The sequence below is a fragment of the Erpetoichthys calabaricus genome, chromosome 17, assembly GCF_900747795.2.
Source record: "Erpetoichthys calabaricus chromosome 17, fErpCal1.3, whole genome shotgun sequence".
Lineage (NCBI taxonomy): Eukaryota > Metazoa > Chordata > Cladistia > Polypteriformes > Polypteridae > Erpetoichthys > Erpetoichthys calabaricus.
Window position 1 is genome coordinate 32559725 of NC_041410.2, and position 7627 is coordinate 32567351.

At 37.0% G+C, this 7627-nt stretch overlaps 1 protein-coding gene across 2 annotated transcripts in view; it reads right to left on the reverse strand.

Moving 5' to 3' along the window:
* Positions 1-3129, reverse strand: part of LOC114668158 (probable ATP-dependent RNA helicase ddx6) — an 81273-nt gene extending 78144 nt beyond the window's left edge. Inside the window, exon 1 of one of the 2 annotated variants that reach the window (XM_028823794.2) lies at positions 2977-3129. The gene's annotated coding sequence lies outside the window, so the exon portion shown is untranslated. The remainder of the gene's footprint in view (positions 1-2976) is intronic. The other variant, XM_028823795.2, reaches the window with a different exon arrangement.
* Between the last annotated feature and the right edge of the window lie 4498 nt (positions 3130-7627).

Sequence of the window (7627 nt, forward strand, 5' to 3'; positions counted from 1 at the left end):
CTATTAATGTGCTTGGACACAGAGCTCTGTGAACAGCCAGCCTGTTTAGCAATGACTTTTTGTGTCTTGCCCTCCTTGTGCAAGGTGTCAATGGTCGTCTTTTGGACAACTGTCAAGTCAGCAGTCTTCCCCATGATTGTGTAGCCTACAGAACTAGACTGAGAGACCATTTAAAGGCTTTTGCATGTGTTTTGAGTTAATTAGCTGATTAGTGTGTGGAACCAGGTGTCTTCAATATTGAACCTTTTCACAATATTCTAATTTTCCGAGATACTGAATTTGGGACTTTCATTAGTTGTCAGTTATAATCATCAACATTAAAAGAAATAAACATTTGATTAAACATCAGTCTGTGTGTAATGAATGAATCTAATATACAAGTTTCACTTTTTGAATGGAATTACTGAAATAAATCAACTTTGTCATGATATTCTAATTTTATGACCAGCACCTGTACTTACCATAGAGTCAATATACAATATCTTTGTTTAACCTGACTAACCGATGACCCAAACTTATTAACAGATGTTTAATTTGTAAACAACTCATACCTGGAAAATGAATTTTTGCCCTTTTGTAACATGTGACATTTGGAGGTTTCCTGCATTACAGCAAAAGTGTGATTTACTTCAAATAAATAAAATCAATTAATAAAGCACAGCAGATATACAATAAACATGTGTCAGGACATAAAGAATTACCAAAGGTATAATAAGACGAGGAGCCACTAGCTGAAAGTTCTATAAGTGACTTAAAACTTTCATTGTAATCTTAATCCACTGATATAACAGAGTGCTGTTTTTAAACTGAACACTGACGGAATTTATATGTATATTTTATGTGTGTGTGTGTGTATATGTGTGTATATGACCATTTCCATGTAAATCCATGTTAACAGATTTAAAGTAAAAGATTCTTTATTGTACACCTGTATTTGAGCCTAAATAAACTGAATTTATCAGCATATAAAACAGGCTAAAGGACTCCACCTGTAAATGACTTCACATACTACAAATGCATGTTAGCTCTAACAAAACACTGGAATATTTGTATTCTAATAGAAATCTGGTCTGTTCTGAATTTTCCCACTGTAATGTGTAACATAACATGGACCCGAGGATAGCATCAGGTTTTTTAAGAAAACTTTTAAGAATCTTTGATTTTTTGAGGTACTAGATCAGTCTAAATACATCGTCTGTACTGTTTCTATATTTTCCTTCCCTCTGCATCTTGTTCTTTCACACCCATCACCTGCATGTCCTCTATCACCACTTCCATAAACTTCCTCTTAGGCTTTCCTCTTTTCCTCTTCCCTAGCAGCATCCTTCCTTTAAAAAAAACTTTTTTTTTTTTTTTATTCTAAAAGCATTCTTCCTTAGCGTCCTTTTCACAATATACCCAGCATCTCTCCTCTGCGCATGTCCATGCCAACACAATCTCGCCCCTCTGACTTGTCTCTAAACCGTTCCACCTCTGATGTACTGATGTACTAACACTGTCCATCCTTGTCACACCCAATGCAAATCTTAACATCTTTAACTCTGCCACCTCCAGCTCTGTCTCCTGTCTTTTCATTAGAGAAAATGATAATCTGCGTATGTGGATGTGTAGAGGGAAAAAAAGATGAATGGGAGTGCAATTCTAATGGCAAAACATCAGGATCTTTCAACATGGATTAAGATGATGTTGTGGATGAAGCACACTGTGAATTATTAGAGAACTGTATTTTTAAGAACAGCTCTCATATGTATTATTTCTCATAACATTTTCAATATACTTAATTCACAGTAAACAGGGTTGGTTCTTGTGCTTATCCTGGCAGCACTGGGTTCAAGACAGAAACCAACACTAGATTGGATGAAAACGGTTTATGGGGCATTTGCATTAAAGATCCAATAAACAAAATGGATAAAGGCAGCAAGAATTAATAAAGTTATAATAAACCTTGGACTTAAATATTGCAAGAGCCATCAACCAAGATGAAAAAAAGTTTGAACTTCCAACTATAGATCAAGATTATTACAAAATAAAAAATTCACACCAGACTTTAATTCGATTTTCTGAACTGGCACTATTTATTAGCCCTCTGTGTGTGCTGTTGCACTGTTGTTTCTGTTAAATAGGCAATGTAATTAGCTCAGCAAGAAGTGTAGGAAATAGCAAAACACTGAAAACACTAACAGGTCCAAGACTAGCAACACAAAAAAAATCAAACTTCTGCTTTGTGTGGGATTTTTTAAAAATATAAATAAAAACGAAAAATCAATGAAAATCGAGTCGATCGCTAGTCGATATAGGAGTTTGACTGGTCTATACAAGTCAAACTCGATAACCTTCTGTACACATTAGCTTAATTTTAACCACACAACCAGAAGTAACAAACAGGTGTTTGGAGTATGTGTTCTCACTCAAGTCCACAAGAAAGCTGAAATTAGATGTAGAATCTTACGTATGGATTGGCGTGATTGATAAACGTTATTTGTAACTAATGTTTTCATCCTGTTTCTCGCTATCACCGTTTTAACTAACTTAATACAAAGCTTACTTTCATTACACCACATACCACACAGATTCTTCTCAGGTCTGAGTTTTCCTTCGTACTAATATGGCTGTGGTTTGCGGTCCATCAATCATTTTACTATTTTCACTGTAAAAATTAATTAAAATACTTAGACGCCCTGCTTGTGTTTTCATCGTTCAAGTTGTATAGCATAAGCGCATTCAAATACTTGACTTGGTTTCAAAATGTCATTCTGATTCTAGAGGCCTAATAGAGAGGCTGTAGCCGTGGCTCATTTTGTGCTCTATTCACCCAAAGCTCTTCCTTTGTCTACTTATTCAAGCGGGCCCACAGGCACAGCACCCTCGTCGTTCTTGCCGGAGGACTCACAGGCAGTCGTCAATTGGGCTTTAACTAGCCCGAGCAATCTCAAAACGTCTTAGGAACACTTCGAAAATCTAAAAATTGTGTCTTACCCTGATATTGTGGGTAGTTATGCAACCATATTCTTCGATGAATTCGGATTTGATTTACTTTTCCGCCTCTGTCTGCCTTTTGTTTCTTTTCCTATTAAAAAATCAACAAACCAATATGTCCGCCTTGTCGCTCACTAGGCTAGGAAGCAACGTCACAACAAACGCTTTTACTGCATGTCGGGAAATGTAGTTCAACTAGAGAACGACGCGATTTGTAGTTCGCGAAGTACTGTTGAGCCGGAGTCGTAAAGCGTTACAAACAATGATTGGCACTATTTACACCTTTGCTTGTTGAACACATAGTAACTATAACACAAACTATTAAAAATTGTTATGCCTTCATGAAAAAATGTTGTTTATTATGTTTTCCTATACTGTACTTGTGCTGGGAGTTACACAGCTACCCAATTAATAATCACTGGAAAAAGAAGGTACAGTATTTAGGTAATTTTAAAAGATGATAAGTTTTGTGATGAAGCCTAGCATTGTTACATTATGTTTGAAATGCAATATCCTATAATAACATATAATATATTTTATTCAGATTTAAATAAATTAATCAACAGATTAATAGATAGATAAATTATTTGTAAATTATTGCTTTAACTTAGCTCTTTTTGCAGTTTTTATAGATCCCACAGAATCTTTCATTTCCTGGACATATTTTTTAATTAAAGAATACCAGGGAGCCTGAACTTACCTCAGGCACATTGGCAGACCAACATTTTTCTGGGCCCTGAAGCTTAAAATGTTATGGGGTCCCTTCACCCCCATATATTTAGAATATACTTAGAATGAAACATCTTTATTTGAAAGTTTTTTTATTTTTGGATATCCTACACAACACTTTTATTAACCTTTAAATTTTTATTTTAACTATTATTTTGTATTGAATTACACATACAGTATTATGAACATGACTATTTTTTGAAAACCTCTTTGCATACAGTAGATACCCCAAATTTGTAAGCAATGTGGACTAAAGTCGCTTGTGAGGCCCTAAATCTTTAGCTGCATTAGTTTCATAGATGAAAGTACAAACTTAGGAAATGGCACCAGGGCAGCAATTAATAATGCATTTCTGAGATAATCAGAGAGAATTATCATCTGTTTAGACAAAGTGGTTGCTTCTTCATTTTTTTTGGTTGGATATGTGATGTATATAAATGAGAATCAATGAATCGTAGGGGGCACGGTGGCGCAGTGGGTGGCGCTGCTGCCTCACAGTTGGGAGACCTGGGGACCCGGGTTCGCTTCCCGGGTCCTCCCTACATGGAGTTTGCATGTTCTCCCCGTGTCTGCGTGGGTTTCCTCCCACAGTCCAAAGACATGCTGGTTAGGTGGATTGGCAATTCCAAATTGGCCCTAGTGTATGCTTGGTGTGTGGATGTGTTTGTGTGTGTCCTGCGGTGGGTTGGCACCCTGCCCGGGATTGGTTCCTGCCTTGTGCCCTGTGTTGGCTGGGATTGGCTCCAGCAGACCCCCGTGACCCTGTGTTCGGATTCAGCGGGTTGGAAAATGGATGGATGGATGAATCGTATGTTAATAGATCAAATATACTATACTATTTGCAGTAATTTTCAGGATAATGCAGGCTAATTCAGGTTATTGACTTAAATGCCCCAGTGGATATTCAAGGAAAATAAGATCAGAATGAATTTGCTCTGAACAAGATCTCTTTGCCTCTGTTTTCTCTCTTACTGATTAGAGAAATATATGGGTCCAAAAGCAGTGTACCTGTTTCTGAACCATTAAGGAGCAATGTTCCTTTCTTTCAGCACCCCCAAATAACTTTTACAACCCCAAAGACCCATTTTAGTGAGTTTTGCAGTTACAAAATCGTATGACAAACATTTATCATCAATCTTGCAAAACTGTACATGAAAGGAAATTCAGCTCTTTCACTCACCACTACCTATTATTTTGTGATGTTATATTATAACATTTACTGTAGATAATGGATGTATAGATAATATACAAAACCAACGACATGAGATTCGGGCCACCAGACATGTACATGTTGGTCAAACATGTAGATAGGAATTTCACCGTACTGTGTATACATGACAATAACTCTAAAATGAACCAATGACACAATATTTTTTTATGAAAGCAAAACCTTACATTTTTGAAAAAGCCAACACTACTGTACACCTGCATTTTGTAGCTATGTGTCATGATAATCCAACAATGAAACAGAATGAAACACAAATTTTAGCCCATGCTGTGCTGCTGTTCAGAATACTGTATATCCAGACAATGGCAGGAACTTCATCTAGCAATAAAATTAATAATTATGGGTAATAATATATTATACTACCATAGCTAGTGCTACTGTCCCACAGCTTCAGAGTCCCAGGCAGTGTGCAATTATAGTGTTCTCCCCATGTGTAAGGATTTTCCTCTGGTGCCGTGTTTTTATTTTATTTCCACTATGTTAAATGGATACTCAAATTTATGAATGACTGTAATTGTATTAAATGCTATACCCGAGATGAACTAGTACCCAGTCCAGTTTTGGTCTCCACCTTGTGACCAATGTTATGTGCTTCAGAAGAAGTCATTCACCTGAAGCTCAGCATGTTTGGGCCCAGTCAGTACCTGGGTGGAAGACCATCTAGGAAAAGCTAGAGCTGCTGCTGAAAAAGGTGTTGGAGAGGCCAATGGGAGCACTCACCCTGTGGTCTGTGTATGGACCCCAGCGCACTGGTCAATAAAGATCCCTGGGAATCTTTCAAAAAGAGTAGGGAGTACCCAATGGCCTGGCTAAATGGCTCATCGTGGCCTCATCAATTCTAGACCCTAGTCATCCCCTGTTTCTAATTGGCTATCTATCTCACCCCTTCGCAGCCTAAAACAGCTAATGTGAGGTTTGCATACTGCTGCAACAATGGCTGCACTAAAAACATGCAGGTGGGCACTAAAGTGGTTCCCTTTTTTTATCTATATATAAAGCACTTTTAGTAGCAAGAAGAGTGCTATATAAATGTAAGTAATTATTATTGTTATCATTAATTATTATTATTATTATTGGCTCACTGCAATCCTTGAAGTTGAAGAAGGTTACAGAATATAAAGAAATATGATAATGATGATATGGTAATAACTGCACCCCGACCAAAGCTGCTGGAAATCTTTTTTTTCTTCTTTACATTCGTGTATTTCAGTAAAGTTGTGAATCACAGATTTGTCTCAAATACCTTCCAAAATACCATTACAAATTAACAAACTACAGGACGTGAGAAAGTGTTTAGGCATGCAACAACTCTTACCTTATTTCGAGAATCCGTGCTGATTTAATTGATTGAAACCAGAACCTCCTAGCGAAAAACAATACTTCGTATGCATATTTCTTTAATAAGTTATGAAATGTGTTTGTTTTATCGGCGCCTCAGGGAATTTCCCTGTGCTGACTGCGTAAGAGACTCGGCTCAAGAAAACCGCAAACTTTACCACAGAAAGACTACTTTCAATGAGCTGCCAGTAAACTTCTGGCTATAGCTATCACTGGGCTGTTGACGTCCCGAGAGTGATCCTTCGAATATGGAACTGTTATTGTTAGCTCCAGGGCCGCCTATCAGATAAATCTCACACAGCTTCTAGGGGCTCTCGGATGGATCACGGTGACGATACGTTTGGAAACTACAAATAGCCCAGGTGACAAAGCGGTGACGCCCAACTGACGTTGACTGTTCAGGGTCTTCCTTCAAACCAGATCCTAAAGTTTATTTGAACGTCGTAGCTGGCTTGTGCACGTCTTAAATATTCTCTCCTAGCCTCCTACACTGTAATATACTGCTAGCATTTCGCTGGAGTTAACTCTCATTTTTCATAATAAAATACCGTATTGCAGAATATATTGTGTAATTACAGCGGGCTAAGTCACTTTCCGTTATAAGGCAGCAAATTTTTGTAAAACTGTACAATATTTGGACTGGTCCGTTTTCCATTGTTGAACATTTTTAGTTCGTGTATTTTTTTTTTTATAGCGTTTCACTTCTAAGTTTGGCAAGATGACGGTTACAAATCAAATCGTGGCTATAGGAACATTAGAAAGTTTTCATTCACACAGAGAACCACAGACACAAGGAGTAAGTGACAAAGTAATGAGGTGGACAGAAGGAGAACTTTGGAGATCTTCAGAGCTGAAGTTGATGTAAATTTAGGAAAATTTGGTGAATACTTTGTTAAAAAAAACAACAACATTACATTAACTATATATATACTCACAGTCAAAAACTGTAATAAAATTAACGGTTAAAGCAAAGATTTTTACATAGATAAATGCATGTAAAATTTTAATTTAAGCAGTGATTTAGCTGTCAATATCAGTTAATTGTTTCAATATGCAAGGCTGTTTTGTTTATTGCTGTTGTGTGTTGGAGTGTGTGGTTGCCCTGCAATGGACTGGCATCCTGTTCAGGGTTTGTTCTTCCCTTGCACCCTATGCTAGCTGGGACAGGCTCCAGCAATAACCCCACCCCAGCCCTGGACTGGATTTAGCAGGTTAAAAAATGACATGACAAGTTTTATTTTACTGTGGACATCAATTAACTTATTAGGCTAAAAAACATTTTAAGTTATTATAGTAAATTTACTGTTAGATTTAGGAAATTAATGTAAATTGGAAATGGCTAATAAATGATATTCA